This window comes from Harpia harpyja, chromosome 17, assembly GCF_026419915.1.
Source record: "Harpia harpyja isolate bHarHar1 chromosome 17, bHarHar1 primary haplotype, whole genome shotgun sequence".
Lineage (NCBI taxonomy): Eukaryota > Metazoa > Chordata > Aves > Accipitriformes > Accipitridae > Harpia > Harpia harpyja.
The window spans coordinates 4702971-4722389 of record NC_068956.1 but is presented as its reverse complement, the minus strand read 5'-3'; the positions used below and the strand labels follow the sequence as shown (position 1 = coordinate 4722389).

Sequence of the window (19419 nt, the reverse complement as noted above, 5' to 3'; positions counted from 1 at the left end):
GACATACACCACCCACATGATTTTATGTTTAACTCCCAACAAAATTACAGTAGAAGCTTATTAAGTTTCTGCTCAGAGATAATGATATATTAGGCAAAGTTCAAAGATAAATGGCCTTCTGTTTAAAGGATGTACAGAAGAATATTTTTAAATTATTTTTACAGTATTTTTTAAAGTTTCTTAGTGTAGTCTCTTACAGGGTTGTACCTGTTAGGACAGGCAGACACGCAGTGCCAGATTATATTGTTTTTCTTCCAAGCCTTGTGTTTTGATGAAAAACCAGAGGGAACATCAGGGTCAGAGTTTCTCACACTTCCAAGAAATCGCTAGAAAACAGCCAAAAGCAAACACCTTGCACTTCCATCCCATCCTCCTGTATCCAAAGCGCTCTCTTGTGCTTTCCATGGTGGTATTCGAGCAGCTGTGATCCTATCCCATACATTCTTTTTTCCACGCCTACTCAGAAAAGCGAAGTACAGAATTTTAGGGTTTTGGGGTTTTTTTTTGTCTTAAGAGAGAAGAATTACATTAATTGCTGGAGTCTTCACTGGTTTCCCTAATGCTATCTCTACATGTGCAAATTCAACTTTGTACCTACAGATCACTTACAAATGAAATTATACTAGCAACAACACATGCCTTGAAAGGCTTTACTGAATGTAATAACAGAGGCAGTAGTACTCATGTCAGGACTGAGACAACCTCCAATTCCTCTTCCCTTAAATTTAATGACACGCTAACCATTTGTTGAACCATCATTTTATAGCAATTAGAAAAGGGAAGACAGAAAGGTGGAGAACATACCTGCAGGTTTTTAAAGTGTTGTACAAGTGTAGGAGTTTTTTGGGCCCTAGGCATTTGCAGTTTAGATGCTGAGTGAAGGTGAGAAAGACTATATCGTACTCAAAAATACAAAGTCTGTGTAGCATAAATAAAATCTAGACAGTAGTGGTGTCCAGCATGCAATCATATTGTTCATATTGACAAAAAAGAGGTGGTGGAACTCGAGGGAAAATATTACAATCCAAACCGTTCTGTTGGGGAGACTCAGCTGATGCTTAGACTTTCCTGGGAAGATGTCAGAGACATCAGCCAGGTTCAGGTCAGAAAAACTGATCCAGAGCTGAGAGAAAGACCTATCATTTCAGTATAGGGATTGCAGTTGAGTTGGTGTTATAAATGTATCCAAACAAATGTTGCAAGGGAGGAAGACAAGAAGGACTAAGGAAATGACTTAAAAGTTACACAAAATTTGGACATTTTCGGTTTTTAATTGCTTGGCAGAGATAAAGGTGTGAGAAACTTTTGCATGCAAACCCCTCACAGTCTGAAACCTGCTGTTGGAGCAAATGAAGCCTGAGATCTTCTCAGAAGCTTTGTCTAGCAAATGCAAAGGTTGCTCTGTGTTTCCTCCCTCTGCACATAAGCAGTGTTACCATGGGTCCTTCGCTGCTAGCTATCACACAGGCTATTTTGAGAACTCCCAAATTTATAGGAGAAGTGTTTTCAAGAAGACATGAAATTTTGCTAATGGCAGCATAAAGTAACATAATGCTATGACTCAGTTTACAAGATACCTTTATTAGTCAATATTAATTGTTGACAGTATTGATAGAAGTTATAGCCTTTAGCTGAAGTCAATATGGAGCTTTATGAACCTGCCATCAATAGAAGATTTTATGGGGCCCATTAAACCAACTTTTCCAATGAAGGTTAACGTCAGCAATTTTTATGCTGTTCATTATTTATCCAAAATAAATAATCAGAATTTATTTCTGATGTTTGTAAATCCAAAGCTGTCAAAGTGTGATTCTACAGAGACATTTATTGTGTTCTTAGAAAATGAGAGGTCTGGCTCCCTCAAAAAGCAGGCTTGCTTTTATTTCAGGAGTGGTGATGTCTTGAAGGAACAGATACACTGCTCAGTAAGTGCAGCCACAATCCACCCCTCTGTCTTTAAAGGAAACCAATGAAGTGCTCTGGTTCCATAGCATATTGCAGTCCATAAATCACCAGCACAGGCAGAGGGCATGCGTTGCTTTATCTAAACCGTTCCCAGGCTTTCCAGGAGGTTGAATACTTTTACTAGGTTAAGAGTTTGTTTTCACTAAGAGTTAGCTTGAGTTATAACCCTGGCATTGCCCTGAGCTCAGATCTGCACACCCAAACAGCCCCAATGGCTTCCCCTCCATTGGGCAGTACTTTTCACTCAACCTGGACAGTCACTTTGTAGAGTAAGGGGACAGAGGGGACAACTCAAGTTACTGCACCTTGTCCAGGGATAATGCAATCACTCTGTGCTGCTAATGGAGCAGGCACTTCATGGAGCTCAAGGGTTATTCTGCAGCATGACCATCTAGGCTAATCTGAAGTCGCGAACTCCCATTAACAGTTCAGACCCATGCACAGGGAGGAGGAGTTTGGTTCCTGGAAGTCTAGCAAGGAAGTTAGGAGAACCTCTTTCCTATACTAGTTCGCACTGTTTCTCAGCAACAGTGATTCAAGCAAAAGTTCCTGAAGTGGTCATTTGGATCCCAGCCTGAAGTTAACTGGCATTACCTTAGGTAACCCAGAACAGGCTTTGTATTGAGCCAGCAATTGTTTAATATAGAGAAGAGCACAACGAAGGAGAACAAGGTAATTGTCTTCCAGAAATTGACTTATTTTGCAGCAACTCAGTCACATACTAAAAGCAAAAACCTTCTAATCATAGAGACGTCATCATAAAAATAGAGTTCCACAGAATAATTTATGTTGGAAGGCATCGCCAAAGGTCTCTGGTCCAGTCTCCTGCTTAAAGCAGGGCTAACTTTGAGGTCAGACCAGGTTGCTCAGTTACACTTTGAGCATCTCCCAGGGTGGAGAGGCCACAATCTCTATGTCCTGGTTCTGGTGCCGACCACGGTTTTTGTGAACAACTCTTCTCCTAAGAGCTAGTCAGAATTTCCACACGTGTCCATTGCCTGTCGTCCACTCACTGAGCACCTCCAAGAACAGTCTGACTCCATCTCCTGTATATCCCCCGTACCTGAAATAGTTAAAAGACAGCAGCTAGATCTCCCTTTAACCATCTCTTCTACTAGCTGAACAAAGCCACCTAGATCCTCCTCTCCTCATTTGCCTACGGTCTGTAGGCAATTAGGCACTGGAGGAGATAGTCAGAGGATTCTGAGGAACTCCAGTGCTAAAAGTTTTTAAGTAAGTGTAAACTAGACAAACAGCTGCTTTGGTCTAGATGGTCTAGAATGGTCTAGAATGGATGCTGCCTCGGTCGGAGTAGCTGTACATGCTGGCCCCTTGATCCTCCCTCTTTCTCCAGTTTCAACAGTTTGTAGCATTGCTGTGCTTTCTCTGACTTCAGGGCCATGCAGGACTGCTCAGACACCTCACCTTTGAGCACCTCAGGCTTTTGTACTGCCCAGGGCACTCCTACAGATGTAGAGATGGATGGACAGCATTTGTGCGTAAGCACCCGTGAAACGGGCTCCGAATATTTCCTTTGGGTCCATAAGGGAGATCTTACCCCAGATCTGCCCAAACTGTTATGAATCGTCCTGGTAGTCCCCGGATAGATCTGAACATGAGAGATGGACAGAAAATGTAGATATTCCCTTACAGAATCCCTTTCCAAAAAAAAACCCCAAACCACTTTTTTCTCTACCTTCAATGTGCTAATGAGCTTACTGGTTTATTCAGCGTAATCGCTGCAGGATTACTTTAGACCTGGGCCAACTGCATTTTTTAAATTTGTCTTTGTGAAAGTGGAGTTGCAGTCCTTTTCTAAAAAAAACCCCTCAACAAGTACAGCTTAACTTTTAGCTGTTCCAAAGAAGCCGTGGCAAAGTAAACATTCACTTTAGTTTTAATCTGGATTTAGTGTTAATATCCACCAAGGCATGTAGTTGGTTAAATATGAGAAGGAGCAGGAGAGAGGGGGAGCAGTTTTCTTCTTTAGCAGGACAAGTCAGCAGTGATTAATGCTGTGTACATGTGCAGAGTGGAGCTGATGTTTCGCTCTGTCATCATCTCCTCTTGGGAAGAATGTGGGCAGTATCAAGCAGCCAGGCAGGATGAGTAACATCAGATGGCTTGAGACAGTTCAACCGAGCTGGAGATACTCATTTGTGATATATTGTGTAAAGAAATTCTTTCAGCAGAAGTGTTGCTGAAGTGTGGCATTTTCTTATCTAGCAGACTGAGAGGTTAGTAGACATGAACTAAAATTCCAGATCTAACCACGCTGGAAGCCAAAATTCAGGCTGCAGGACCATTGCTGTCAAATTGCGCTGGGCTGCTTCTTTCCATCTTCACAATTCAAAAATATGTAGGAAACATGTCATCCTGCAAACAATTCTGCATGCATTTCATGCGTGCAAAAGGGGTGAGAATGGCACCGGCGGACTCAAATGTCCCATTTAACAATGAACTGGATGCAGGTACGGTCATCCCCACCACACCTTTGTTGGTCACCTCTGTTAGGAAGAGCCATTTAATCTCAAGGTCCATTTGTCTTTGCCTTCACCTCTGAAATCACCAGTCAGTGCCAAAAGTAGTGTGGTGACTATAGCAATACAGACACTTACTCACTGGTGACAAGATTAAGAGCACCAATTCATTTTACTTTGCTGGACCCACATCCTACAGAGAGGAATAATTTTTCTTTTAGTCACTACTGTTCTGGGATGCATTTAAATGAGCTTTAAAACTGTCAAGCAAACAACCAGCCCAATATCCAAACCTGCTCTCCAAGCCTTACCAACTTGACCAGAAAGGCAGTGGATATGTTATGGTTAACTTTTGCTTTCCCATCAAATAAATTGCCTTTCTGGAAAATTCTCATAGTTTTTTGTAAAACTGAAATGTACTGGCAATCAGGAGCTGGAAAGCTCATGTGATAGCTCTGCCTGCTCTACCATCACATACCCAACCCTTAGCCATTTTAATTGACACAATACTTGATTTAAAGAGCATTTCTTGCAGTAACTGCCACACTTGCTGCTTCCACACTGTTTAAGCCTTTACTGCTGCTGGAAGGAGTGCTTAAGAAACTGCGTAGGAAATTAGGACTTGATAGAATTGAACGCTTACAGAAGATATTTAGAAACACAGGGGTACATTACAGCAGGAAATAATTAAAGACAAGTCTTTCAAACAAGGAACACCAAAGAAATTATACAATTTTATTTCCCCTGGATAGTTAAGAAATCTAACTAACACTTTCCCTTATTCAGTGGTGTCTGATACAGACCTCACTGAAGCCTTTGAATACTCCCGTTGCCATCAGCAGTGTTAGATCAGGTCCTAGGTGTATGGTGGTAACTATCTGGTTTTGCAAAATAGTCAGCAGGCCAGAGTGGTATGAATTCTAGTACTTTTGCTTAAATACCTCACAACATGCTGTTTGCCGCTAGGTTTCTTGTACACTTTTTGGCATCTTATTAAATCAGAAAGCTGTCCCGATGATCAAGCCACATGCTGCAGAATTTCATCAGCTTTTTCCAAATATTTCCTCTTCAGAGCTGTTTTACAATAGCTAGGGGAGCTCTAGTAAAATGGTAATTATTTCTGTGTGTTTTTCTTGTTCCCTTTGGCTGTCCAGAGTTCATTCCCTAATGTTGTCTATACTGGCTACCAGGGGCCTTGCAAGGTTCTCTTAAATAGCTCTGACCCTCTGCAGAGGAAGGATTTTACTCAGCCTTCTTTACACTCACCTTCCTTTTTCCCAAATCGGGTTGACCCAAATCACTGGCCCAAAATACAATTCAATATATCAGTGCAATTAGCAGTGCCAGAATTACTGTGTAATCTTAGCATTACAAATTCTTTGTTAATACCCCAGTTGATAATCCATGGTGACTTTTCTTTTTATTACCATGTTTTGCTGAGTAATTTCCTTTCAGGCTTCATACACTCTATTGTTAATATTGTTACCGTGGTTGCAGCAACATCATCTTTTTTTTTTTTTTTTCCCCTTTGAATTAAATAGTGCATTATAAAGTACTTCCAGTAAATGAGTATGTGCTTCAGACATGCTTCTTCTGCAAACCATGTAGGTAAAAATGTGATACTCAGACTCTGGAGAATTCAGAAAGGAGATTTAAAAAATAAAAAACCATCTTCACAATAAATAAAAAAAAAAGAATGTGCTACGAGCTGTACTTTATTAATCTTGCCGTATGACTTTTGAGTAGGGGAAGACAAGAATAAATTAGAATTACCTGGTCAAGATCAGGCATCTGCTGGCTGTCATCTTTCACTTGCCTCCTATCAGTTGTAACCTTAATATTAACAAGATGTTTCAGCTTGAAATAAAAATTAGCCAGAACCCTTACCACTAAAGATCCATCATCAATTGCAGAAGTTAGTGAAGAACTACAAAAACGAGTAGCAGATCCAGAAGGGAATTTTCACTAATCCTTTTCTCTGTTTCAGCTCCTCAAAACTCTTAAACTTCTCCTTTCCAGGTAGGATTTGCAAGAAATTCTCCATTTTAACAGTACATGGGGAGTGCTTGGATATTGCAACTTACTGAAGGCACCTTATAGAGATATTCAGAGACTTGGTGATCACTTGAAATGTGAAGGTCAGGGGAAGGAATGTGCCTTCAGGCTCTCCAACCATAAAGATACTAATATTCCTATGAAGATTATTAGTCCTAAAAAGGAGACTTTAGCTACACGACCATCCCAAATGCTACATTCTCCACTGAAAAATGGCTCCCTTGAAGGCTGTTACATCTTCCTTACTTGTGATCCAACTTTCTAACTGCTGACATTCTTGATGATAGATTCCTCCTATTTTCTGTCCTCTGATCTTTTTTGTCCTTTTTAGATATTAGCCCTGAGATGCTTCTTGAAAGTGAAAAGGTGAGGCATCACCTCACTTCTTCGCAAGAGTCTCAGAGAAAGTTTTACCCTGGTGGGACAGTAAATTGATGGTGTTTAGGACACCAGACAATTTCCCTCTACATTCAACCACCCCCCCGTCCGCTGGGTATAAAACCGCCTTTCAAATGAGGAAACTAGCGGATGCCACTGTCTCTCAGGCAGGATTCAACCCACCCAAGAGCTGAATGTCCCTTTGGTAGCACCTAGGTCACCCCAGGGACCGCAGAGGGAGCCAGCGGCATCCGTGCTCCCAATTTAGGAGGTGAAGGTACACGGGATTAATCTGAGTTTAATACTTCAACTGCTGCGTTAGTGATCAGTATCTTGATTTTGTTCCACAGTGAAGGAATTCCCACTGATTTCTAGGGCTAATCTATCTCATCACTGGCCTCATTGCCTCTAGAGGAAAAGATGTCTTTCCATTTCCTTTTTTTATTACTTTTATTCCCATATGGTATGTCCCATCGAGAATGTATTTTCTGTATTACTGTAATCTGCGTCTGAAAGGATGCTGACATTAAAACCCTGCACAATGTTATTCTGCCGTAATGAACTGCAGTTCATATAGGTTAGTGTGTAGGTTTCACGTTATTATTATTATTGTGATGATGGTGAAGCCATTAAGCAGGAAAAAAAGGCCCAAAATCTAAAAACTCATTAATAGCCTGCATGTTGTAGAAACAACATTAACAGGTAAGAATTTACTGGTTTTTTCCATTATGCTGTTAATTTTTGTCCTTTCTTTCACCACTTGAAACTGCCGCGTCATGGAGGTTTGGTTTTTTTTTTTTTAAGGAAAATAATTGCATTTACTAATATTGCTGGCAAGCTGCCAAGTATTCTGGAAGTAAATCTGTGCATTTTTTACACTATTTCCAAGTGCTGTAAATAACTTCTTTTGGTGTGAAAGACCCTAGGGCGAATACAGCTAGGCTCAGCAGCGCAAGACCTATTGCTCTTTTGATAGCAATACTTCACTTCCAGCCTGGTTTTGGGGTGGGATTTGTGTGCAATGCCGACGGGGAATGGCTAACGCCATAGAGTGAGGGTTATGGTCAGGACACCGAGGGCCATCAGAGCTGATGTGGACGTCAGCGCTTGGGTCACGATGGACCTGCAGCTCGATGGTCATTTGGAGTGGGCTTTTGCTTTTAGGGCCAGGCATGAGCTCCGTCCTAAGCAGATGATCGAGCCCTCCTGGAATAGATGAGATGGAGAAAAGCAAAGGATTAGAGGGGACAATAAATCCAAAGAAGGGAGGGGTGATAGCTGAGGGCTCAAAATGGTCTGATACCTATGTCTGTGGCCAAAGGACCCCTGCCCTGCAGAGTTAAGCCTGCTGGTTAGGCATGGGCCAGGGAACCAAAACTTGTTTTCCCTTTGCCTTTTCCCCTTTTTCTGCTTCATCCTGGATGTATAGGGGTCACACCAAGCTGCAGTGGGCAGGACATGTCAATACGCCATCCCAACCTTTCAACGAGGTACAGCACTATTTTCTGCCCTGGGGAAAGGTCTACCAGGCTGTCTCCCCAATCTGGCATTTCCAGATGCTTGTGTCTGTATTTCTGAATTCCCATTTGGACCACTGCATCTACTTCTAGGTCCAGCACACAGAGTGTTAGTCCACATCTGGTCCAGTATCCTCCAACGCCCCTTGAGGTATCTGGCTTTGCTTTTTTTTCAGTGAAAATGCATCTCCACCCATAAGCAGAACAAAGTGAGAGGAAAGAGCACGTTATTTTTGTTTTACCCATGCCCAGAGGTGTGCACTGAGCTCCAAATAAAGGAAAGCACAGCTTCCGCCATGAGAATTTGTTCATTAAAATCTCATTGCTTTATTTCTCAGAGGCTTTTGATTAACTTTTAGCAAAAATGCCATTTTTTCCAATCCAGGGCAGTGATTGAAAATGCAGCACTGCCCTAATTCTGCAAAGTTTTCAGTGTTTCTTTGAACTATCCCTAAAAACTTTAATTGTATGCTCTAAGGCAGGCTGTTGTTTTGTTTTGTCCATCTCAGCACAGACCATTTTGAAACCTGTATATAAAGAGAAAATAATAATTCCTGTCTGGTGTTCATGTAGTTTAAACATTTTACAAACTTAACTTTGTTATGGCCCGATCAAAAATAAGTCTTTGCCACACTTGACTAAATTATACGAAGACATTTGGGGAGCAGACATGTTACAGGACTCAGAGCAGGGCTGCTTTTGGGTGGGCACTGGACTGCAGCTCAAGAGATTTAATCCATGGCTGTGCTACAGACAGTGCTTGACCTTGGCTGTATCACTTCATTTCTCTTTCTTTCTTTTTCTCAGTTCCCTTTTACAAAACGAGTATATTCTTTCTTTTTTTACTCCACCACCTTTTAAGTTGTGAATCCAAATATTTTCTAATTAAACATACGGATAGCAGAAAATAAAGCAACTATAATCCAGTTCTATCCAGTAATATATTAAGTGAATTTTCAGCGCTGAAGTGTTTAAAATATAGGCTTAGGCAGCCCCTCAACATGCACCGAATATCTTGGGGGGGGTGAAAAAAACCCTGCATTTTGTTGTTGCTATTGCTGCATTTATTTACAAGCCATGGGTTGAGCAACCGCGAGATGGAGAGCGTCAAACAAACCGTGCGACACGAGCCATGATACCAAAAGCTCTCCTGGAGATCACAAGAGCTTCCTGGGTCCTCTAATGGTCACAGGCACCCAGAGCACTCGTTGAAAACAGTGTGAAAGGCACCGAAATGTGCTGTCCCTCTCCTGCCGCAGCACCCAGGCGGTGGCTGTTTTCTCCCCTTGCAACTCTCTCCGTAGGTGAGACCTTCTCATCCGAGCAGCGCGAAGTGGCAGCGAGCGCAGCCCTCTTCTCGCTGCTGTATTTAATGACCCCCCCCAAAGCGCTACAGGGCTTCCGCAACCAACTTCAGCGGTGGCAAACTCAGAAACGAACTACTTCATCAAAATGACAGCCTTCTGCCGCATTCAGAAACATGCGCTTTGATTTTTGCCCGGGTTTGGTCACTTTGTAGCGGGGGGAGATGGAAGCATTAATTATATTTTTTTTAACTTAAGATAAATACACATTTCTTCTTTTAATAGAGAAATGGTTTAAACAAATTGGGAAATTATGGCAGCCTTGACTAAGGCTTGAATTCAGAATAATCTGTTGGAGACTTGTAAATAATTTTTAGGTAATTTCCAGGCAACTATGTCAAAGTCTTAAGGAAAAGTCAGAGTAATGAATTGGCTGCAGTTTCTTGGTGAGAACCTAGATTCGGTCTGTGGAGGTGCCAGATCAGCGCCTAACAGCAGCTGCTTCTTCTGCAACTGGAAAGGGAGGGTTTCTTTCACATCAAGTCATTCAAGTAGATCAATGGGCATGTACAGAAGTGAGGAATTCACCAGCAGTTGAAAAGGAGGGGAGGGGAAAATCTGCGTGAATAAAACCAGAGACAAGATGTATTATAGCGAATTTCAGGACACATTACATCTGGGGAGACAAGAAGTTTAAGAGGTTGCCACCACGGATATCCATTCCCATGCCCTTGCAGGGGTTCTCCATCCCCATGGTCATGACGGTGCAACTGCTCGTGGGGTTCAACTCTGATTTACCCCCCAAAAGTGTGTGATTTAAAGCCTTTCCTCAAGGACAGGGTGTCAGCGCACAGAGCTGTGATTACACAGCTCCCGCGGGAACGCTGCTGTCCCACATAGAGAGATCAGTTCCACCCAGGGTAGAGCAGCAGAAATCCCACCCAACAGAAAATCTTCCTGATTTGGGTCAAATAAGGGTCAGTGGCTGAGGGTGGGGTAACAAAAACACCTGGGAGCTATTTAAGCCAGCATTGCCAGCGAGGAAGAAGCATTGCCAAGCTCTCTTAGAAATGCACCTCTGTTCCAGTTCCCCAGCGACAGCTAGCGCTGTCTTTGTTAACACCAACACATTTTCTGGGCAAGACTTATTTTCTTCTCGTATCTCCAGCAGGTTCAAGTACTTTTATTACACTCGGTTTGGGAGGAGGGGGGTGAAATTATGACTGAATTCCAGTTTCCATTTAAATGCAGCTTGATGTGAATTCTAAATAAATGAAAAACAAACAAAAAAAAAATCCGGCAATCATCTACTGAATAAGAAATCTGTTGTTCACCATTTTCTCTTCATAAAAAATGTAAAAAGTAGGAATCTGAATAAATGCATGCTAAACTATATAATTGCTGAAATAAATATGTATAGATATAGGATATTCTTTGATTTAGCATAAAGAAGCAGCAAATTATACCAATCAGTGAGAATCAACCAGTTTTAAAAGAATATAACTGAAAAGCACACATGCAAAACAAGATTAAAACTGATTATTTAAATCAAGATTCTCTGTTTGCTGGTTTAAACCATGATTACAATTTAAATCAAGCCACCCTGCCACAAATAGTTTAGGGACAATGATTTCTCCCTCTTATATAATGTGTGGATTTTATAGCTAACAGAGTCTCGTGCTGCTTGTAAGGAACGTGGATGTACTGAGCCTCCATCTCCAGCCACATTCTTCATTTGGTTCTACTTTGGTTTAGGTGTTTGATATAGGCAAATGGCAATCCTCAGCTGAGATACTGGGAATCTGGAAACCCACCAAAAAACTTCAAGATGCTTTTTCTTTTGGGAGCCTTAGGATGGAAAATTAAATTGAGATTCAACTGCAACCCCAGAGCCAGGCTGCGATGCTGATTCCCCAGTAACACGGGGGCTGGAAAAGCTGCCATAGCCCCGTATGAGAGTATTAAGGGAAATGTCACCCTCTCTCCCAGGTACCACTGCTTTGGATAATTACATTCCACTTAACAAAATTCCCTTTACACCTGCAGTTGGACGGGGTGTTTCTCCTCCATTAAATTGCTCTGTTTTGCTGCTGTGCTCTGCCAAGCAGCTGTTAATGTTCACCCCAGAGGTGTCTGCAGCTCAGTGATGGGTGAAATGATTAAGGCTAGCAAGGCACTTGATCATTTGGAATGAAAGGTGCTACATAAACATACCCCATTAGTTTTATTAATGCTCAACAAAGCAAACTTTTCCTGTAGCTGGTTCTACTCCTCCTTGGCATTTAATACAATGTGTTCGCCTCTGGGAGACATGGCAGGTAAATGCAGCACACGTGCGGTTTGCTGGATGCATTCTTCAGCTTTCCTTAAAGACACCTATTTCCCAGACTGACGATTTGACCCATCATATGGTGGAGGACAACCATGAAATGAGTGTTTGTAGAAGTTTGAAGGAGTGTTAATCTTGGGCCACTTCTCAGGAAAAGGAAGGTGATGACCTTGGGCACTGCAGACACTTACCCTGGCGTCAGGAGAGTACAAAACTTGGCATGGGATCAATCTACAAACAAGAACAGGGAAAGGGCTTAGGGGAATGCCACCTGATGGAGCTGTAGAGAAAACAGGACTTTTCATGCGAATCAGGCTTCAGTCTTTAAGCAGGTTAGACATTTGGTTGATGAAGAGAGGGTTACTTATATATTTGCAAAGTGCTGAGTTGCGCATGGCATTGGCTCAGGCTTCTAGATAAAGGTTGACATCGACATTTATGCAAACACAGTATAGATGTATATATTTGTAAATTATATGCCTAAACCAGACTTGTTGTGGTACACAGCAGTGGAGGAAATGTGCTCTCCTTGGCCCTTCTCAAGTCGCAGTGTCCCTCAGCCCCACCTGAATATTTTTGGCTGTTGACTGTCCGTCAAGTGTGGTTCCCCCTGAAGATAGTCCTTGTCATTCCATCTGCATAGGACCCCTTCCACTAGTATGCTGTCTGCTATCAAATCATGACAAACTTACTTTCTTTGGTCATTTTCCTTCTGTTGGAGCTGTGAATGGAGAAGGCAGAAAGCAGAGATCAACTCACAAAAACTCCATGGGTCCTATTAAGGCTGAATGGGATATTTTCATAATTCCCTTTGATGGGGGTCATGAGTGTTTTTGGAGGGCTATCTTCTTTCACGTGAGCTGTTAGCAAATAGTTTGGTTCCCATATGAATTTTGGATTATTAACCCTCTTCCTGCCCCTATTAGACCTTGGGATTTCACCAGCAGAGCCCTGGTGAAACATCAGTGGACAGTGCTACTCCTTTAGTGTAAATGGATTAACCAAGTCCTTATTTGGTCAAAAACTAGCAATGTTTTGACAAAAAAAAAAAAAAAGAAAGAAAGAAAAAAGATATTGCTACATTAATTGTTAGATGGCTTTGGGTGCTGAAAGGGTAAGTATTGGGGCTGTAGGTATTGGAACTCAGTATGATGCTTTTCAACATTTTAGTGGTTATCTAGCGGAAAACTTAAACTTGTGGCTGGTAATGTGCGTGGACATTAAAACTAGGTAGAGTAGTAAAACAGTACAAATAAAAAGCTGTAAGGACAGGGCCTAAACAGGTACAGTACAATGCAGGCAGATGCAATGATCTACAGCTGTACGGGAGTGGAAAGCCATTGAATGCAGCAGGGTGACAGCCCGGAGGTCTTGGCTCTGTAAAGCGTCGTGGGGTCAGGGTAAGCAGCCTCCCAGCAGCATCTCTGTGCAATGCTCTTGGCGTCTTTCAACTCAGGCCTGGACGTCTTGCTGGAAGGCAAACAAAATGAACAGGACGACCGGGTGAAAGCAGCTGCGATATAGAAGAGTTCAGACTAATTTCTCTCTGTAAGCTGCATGACTGTGGAAAAGATCAGTTTCCAAAGGTATCGTTGAGAAGGGATTAGTGTTTTTTCCTAAGGAGATATTTTACCACCTCAGAACAGAAGCATTTTTTAGAAACTTTTAGGAAGAGCCGTCAGGTCTCGACTCTGAAGCAAATGCAGCCCCTAATCGTTTTCATCTCAGTCAGTGGCACCGGAGGTTTGCATTCTCAGCATCAGATTATGGTTGGTCTCCACATGAACACAAAAGATAAGAGAAGATATTCAGGAAGTGTTCCCAAGGACATCCTAGGCCCTAGCATCTATTATTGCCCCTGAGCAGTACCCCAATAGATTCGTGTCCCCACAGACAGTGATGAACTGAGTCCTTAACCTTCTTTTAGTTCTTTTCTTCTGGAGTGTCTCACTGTAAGTAATGTTTTCCAAACCTTTAACGCTCTCATGAGCCATGGCCTGTTTATCACTGTCCTCCCTGAATTGGATTTAGTTAATTCATTCTTGGCTTTGTCTAAAGTTCTTGCAAATACATTTGCGTCCTTCAAGAGAAGAATCTCCACACCGTGGTAGAGATGGGGAGAGGTCAATACCCCTTTTCCCCAGCAGACACAGAGAGCAGATAGATTCTTCAGAGGAATCGCTCGGATGCTTTCCTGGAGAAACTACTAAAAAAATCTCTCCCAGAGCTGCTTCACAGATTGATGTCTTATCGATAGTGGCATGTGGGGGTTGAGAGGATAGGAGGGACAGATGGTCCATAAGGTTCCTTTGAGCTACAGCCAGACTCGGAGAAGAAAAAGGAAGATTGGTGAATTTCTGGAAGAGCTTATTTCCTCCTTGGACTTGAACAGGGTGTTGAAATTCATCCAACAGACTCTGTAAAGCCTTTTGGATTCTAAGAAGAAGACATAGATCTACAGCCTCATTATTGCTTATTCGGCTGTAAAACAAGGGCTGTAAGGAAGGAGGGAGACAATAGGGTTTGCTTCCTTCCTGTGTATACAAGCTCCTCTCCAATTGGAAGTTTACTGATATGGCTGTTATGAAATAATTATTTCAGCATCGTTTCTTTTGGCACAAGGATCTGTCTGACCATTCTGATTCCATGTAGAAAGTTAATTCAAAACGAGTATTTCCAAATAATTTTCCAGGAATAATTATATTGGTACATTTCCAAGTCTAGATAAGCCTATGAATAGGCCTCCAGAATAGGATGAAAAAAAAAATAGTTAAAAATTAATGGATTCTTTATTTGCATGTTTTCTGAAGTATGCAGACATACCTTCCACTTGCAAAAATACTGTCTGAAAACTGATTAGTGACTCTGTTTTCTAATATTTTTGAGTAAGAGTGTTTGGAATTACAGGGAATTCAGAAGGTCACTAGCAGGGAGTATTTTGAAAATATTACTGTGTCAGGAAAGCTTGTATGGTAAGACCAGGAGTTAGGATTTGTCAAGGTCTTATGCAGCCCTGCAGGGTTAGGAAGCAGGCAGTAATTCTCTTCATCATGACATGCCCTAAAACCTCTGCGATGCCACTCAAAACCATTGAGATCTCAACCCACTTGGGGAAGAGAGAGAAGAACTGAAGAGCTTGGCTTTGTCTATCTGTTACTGAAGGGTAGTTGTTGGTGGCTGGATATCTGTTGCCTGCCATGAAAATGGCATCACATATTATTCCACACTAGCCCTCATGCCAGGCCCTGCAAAAAAAATGGCATTACCTTGCCCCAGGGTCATTCTTCCTATAGCGTTTGCATGAAAGGTTTCCAGGGTGGGTTGTTGCAGCCTCTGTTTTACACAGCTTTAGGGGGGGGGGGGGAAATCTGTTGCATGACTCAGACTCATCCAGCTCCTTCTCAGCATTTACTGTTTCTTCCACTCAGATTTTGCATTCGGTATCCTTACTCAAACAACTCTATTTCCTCCCTCCCTTTCTTCACCTTTATTTCTTCCTGATGAGCAATTCAGGAAACACTGTTCCTCTCCTTCATTCCTATCAGTGACTCCATTCAAAGTCCTGCCCATGTTCTTATTTTCCTGGCAGAGCTATATTCAGTGAACGCATTTGTTTCTCTAGCTAGAGAACAAAAATATCTGCAAGCAAACTCATTTCCCTTCTGAACTTCTTAGGAGAGTAGTGCTGGGAAGGGGGAGGAAAGTGCTTTGTCAAGTGTTAGAGGAACAAGAGAGACATCTTCTCCCCCTGACATCTCCCCTTTATTATTATTGGGAAGATTCTGTTAGTCTTTCACTTCCTTGGGGACTAGAAACATCTTGAAAAGATCTTTCATGCAGGCAGATAACAAACTCACTGCAGAGCTGCATCAGAAAGGGAAAAATTACTTGCTAGTAATGATGTTTATCACAATCCTTCCTCCTTTCCCAGTCCTACAAAGGAAGCTATCTCTCATGCAAAGGCCAAGTCTTGTGATGGGTTGTGTTTTTTTTCTTCTGGCAAACTACCCATTGTGCAACTTCAGTGCATGTAACCTTGGATGACGGAAGTTTTACCCAAAAAGTGGGTTGAAGGAGACAACAGCGGGGGCCGGTATGATTTATTTAAGATAGACCTGATCTGATAGTACACTCCACAAAAAAGGCCAGGTCACTTCTGCTCAATGAATTGGCACGAGGGCTGTTCCCACAGCAGAGCAGAATCGGTGGAGCCTGGGCCAGATGTCGAGGGGACTCACACTTCCACTGGACTGAACTCGTCAGCGGAGTGCGCTCGGCTTTTCATCCCACCAGGACAGGAAAACACAGTTACGTGGCACTGTCAGTTGCCGCTTTGAAGGAGACTTTGATTTCATCTGCTCTGCATGGATGTTAAAAATCTCACAGTGCTTTAATGGGAAGGCTGACCCCGCTGTTTTGTGCTAAGGTGTCTTTCTCATCAGCAACGTATAGTTAGCACTGAATCAATTGGCTACCATCCTCAACATTACAGGCATCCACGTCCTAGAGTAGTAATTACCTATTACTAAAAGTTAAGAGAAGTAAACTTCATGAAACTGCTGCAAAGTGGCAATGTGCAAGCCTGCAAAATGCGTGTGTACGTGGGCAGCTGCAAGCCGAGGTGGTTTGCTGGGATGCATTTCCAGCCCTGTGAATTATATCTGCTTGATGTTGCATGCTCCGTCATTGGCAAGACTGGGACTAGAGCCCAGGGCTCTGACACCCAGTGCCCCGAGTCTACCCAAAATGCTACTGAGATCCTCAGTGAATAGGAATTGGTCCGGCGCTACTGACTCCAGCCCTCTGAAACACTCAAGAAATTATGGTGTACACCTCTAACATGATCAGTCCACCGAATTTATGAGACTGAAAAAAAAGTTTCTGGTTTTGGTAGATGGTGAATCTGATTTATTAAATTCAGGGGAAAAGTATCCATATATCAGCTATCTTTTTCACAGATGCCAAAAGAAAAAGTACTCCAAAGTAGCTGTTAATGAAAATGAAAGTACTGTGTTAGTTGCTTAAGGCCCAAGCAAGTGACAGCCTTAAAAAAGGTGTCCACCTAGTAATATTTCACCTAATGTCTCATTATATGATGACTGAAATATCAAGGTCAGTCAAATTTAAGATGCTGAAGACCTTGTCAACATGGTGAGAATGAAATGCAGTTTTCCTGGAGATCTTCTCAAAAACAAATAAAATGATTTAGGTATATACATATGAAAAAAATCTAACAAGCTGCAGAGAGCAAATTTCTGGAGGATCTTCAGTATCCCCCTGTCTGTATTTCTTAATAAACATCAGAGTGCAATGGCTGAAAGGAAGGAGCAGATATACAACAGACAAATCCAAAGAGGTCAACTTTTCTGTTTTTAACAGAGAGCTTCCTTTTTCAAGGGAAAGATGTTTCTGCTAGAAATGTACATAAATATATGACTCTTTAATAAGGGCATGTAGCTCATTACCCTCTGCAAATTAACCATATCTAATCATATATTTCCTAAAAAATAAAATAGCACATTGCATCTGTTAGTCTTCATTCAAATACAAACCAAATATGCATGAGTACTGTAGTATAAACTGTTCCATCTGTTTCCATGAATGTATAGTCATGCTGGTCACCCCCCCACACACAACAGAAGGGTCTTTTGCTCTTAGCATCTGTCTTCACTGAAGAACTATATTTCAACTGGGAGTAGTCAAGCTGGGGTAAGAGCAGCACTACTGTAAAATAACTCTTGAATCCTGGTGCCCATGCTGCCATGGTCATCGTATGTGCATGGCTTTAGGATTACTGGAGGCAAATCTTTTGGTTTTTAGCACTGCCATAAAACTAAGCTTCACCCTAAATTCTCAAAGAAATGGTAAAAGAAATTGTCTGTCCTTTCTGGGGATACAGAGAGAATTGTGGGAAGGTGTTGGAGGACAGGCATTACTTAAGAGGCATACTAGGCAGCGGTCAATGTTAGCAGTTGGTATGTAATGCTGCTCTGAGTTTCATCCTGTATATACTTCTGAGCAGGTTACTTCAAATTTATTGCATTGCCCTGTTTGAAGCAAGTGGTTTTGCGTGTGACCAAGAGGAGATTTAGAAGCAAATCTGAAGCTGCAGCACAGGTTAGTGTTGTGGGAAAGACTCTGATCGTATTTTTAGAAAACACAAATTTGCCATTCAGCGTGTGACAAGGTCACCACAGTTCTCACTTTCTCTTGCTCTTTCCCTCTGGCCTGCACATCTCAGCCACTCACACCTGCATTACTGCAAAATCACAACAGGCTATGGCTCTCCAAGAATCAGTTCCTACTGATGCATCACAAACCAGTCACATATAGCCTATTCCTGTACGGGAAGGGGAAATCACAGTCCGTGGAGACCACTGCGTCTGTACCAGGGACTGTGCTGGTACAACTTCAGCACTGAAAAAAGCCAACCTTCTTCCTAGTTTAGTTAGTTACAGTTGTCACAGTTTTGTCTGAAGTCCCTTTCTTGCTCACCAGGCTGCAGGATATGTCTCCTAGCACAACAACTTGCTTTTTTGGTTTGAGAGAAACTGAAGATCTGCTTGGGGCCTTGGTCTTGGGCTAGTGAGAGCTGTGGCACCCAACACCCATGAGATGTGAGATGACTCTGGTGTGACCAAAGTAGAATAACAGTCACAACTATTGCCCAGAGCAGTTAGCTTTGCTTTGAAGGTCTCAGATAATATGCTGGGAGGACACTGTGCTATATCGTGTTTAAGTGTGTTGGCCCAGTATTCAAAGGTGTCCCACGTTCAGCTGTGCTAAGCAAAGCAGATACAGCCAGAGAGTCTCTAGACGCTTCTCTGAGATAACTTTCTACCCTCCAAAAGCACAGCTCTTTCACAGATAAATGTGATCACCCCTGTTTGCTCCAGTTACCATCTTCTTTTACGTTTCCAGTAACTTGGCTATTGCAGTCGTCACATTTATGACTTATTTCTGGACAAACAGGATCCTTCTTCTCATGGCTTGGTCTTGGTTCACTGACAGTACATCAAAGCAGACAAAGAAATGGCAACTTCATAGAACACAGCCAAATTCCCAAGTTGTGTCTAGACAGATGCCCTCAGTCATCGTAAGACCACAAAAATCGCGTCCTGAAACAGCAGCGATGGTGGGGGCACCTCAGGGACCGGTGACCAGCTGAGGGCATGGGGACTGATGAAGAAGGGTGTCATGGAGAGAGATCTGTCCCAGCTGGCCACCGATGCCAGCACTGTCATTTTAATTATCTGCGTGTATATATACAGATATATACTACACGCTGTACCTCTTTATCAGCAGTATGGGTTTGCTAAATATATGTCAGCTGAAATTACTTTAGAAAGAGCCTCAGCAATCGGTTTCCCACCTGCTTCTCTACGACAGCC

At 42.3% G+C, this 19419-nt stretch overlaps 1 protein-coding gene across 9 annotated transcripts in view; it reads left to right on the top strand.

The window, feature by feature from the left end:
• Positions 1-19419, top strand: part of TENM4 (teneurin transmembrane protein 4) — a 599338-nt gene that overhangs the window by 255473 nt on the left and 324446 nt on the right. The gene's annotated exons all lie outside the window — the stretch shown is intronic.